Source organism: Morus notabilis, unplaced genomic scaffold (assembly GCF_000414095.1).
Source record: "Morus notabilis unplaced genomic scaffold, ASM41409v2 Scaffold133, whole genome shotgun sequence".
Classification (NCBI taxonomy): Eukaryota; Viridiplantae; Streptophyta; class Magnoliopsida; order Rosales; family Moraceae; genus Morus; species Morus notabilis.
The window spans coordinates 284,573-285,362 of record NW_010363211.1 but is presented as its reverse complement, the minus strand read 5'-3'; positions in this window follow the sequence as shown (position 1 = coordinate 285,362).

The window sequence follows — 790 nt, the reverse complement described above, 5'->3', positions numbered from 1 at the left end:
GAGCTATGTTGCTTATGACTGTTAATGATTTTCCTGCTCGTAGTAGTTTATCTGGATGGAGTGGTCAGGGCTATTTAGCATGCCCAACTTGCAACGATGCAACTCCTTCAAAGAGGATAACAAGTAAGACTTGTTTTGTTGGCCATCAGCGATGGCTTCCTATTAAACATGGGATGCGAAAAAATAAAAAGTTTGATGGTATGGTTGAGAAACGACCTCCTCCGGCTCGAAAATCTGTTCACCAAATCTTAGCTTAACTACAAAATGTGTTTGTCAGATTGCCTGGTAAACATGACAAGTATGGTGGAAAGAAGCGGAAAAGACATGCAAGTGAGCTTAATTGGACAAAGAAGAGTATCTTTTGGGAGTTGCCTTATTGGAAGTCATTGTCGTTACGTCACAACTTAGACGTCATGCATATTGAGAAGAATGTATGCGACAACTTATTGGGCACAATTCTAGACATTGACGGAAAAAGTAAGGATACGGACAAGGCGAGAATCTTTTTTCTGCAAAATATGGGGGTGCGCAAGGAGTTGCATTTGTACAAAGACGGTGATCGTTGGATGAAACCACATGCGTCTTATACACTATCTCCTGACGACAGTAAAAAGTTTTGTGATTTTTTAAAATCAGTAAGGTTTCCTGATGGATTTGCTTCAAACTTAAAGAAAAATGTGATCGAAGGGAAGAATAAAATTACTGGGCTAAAATCACATGACTGTCACATCATAATGCAGCGATTATTGCCAACAGGGATACGACCATTCATGAAGAAAGAGATCGTTGA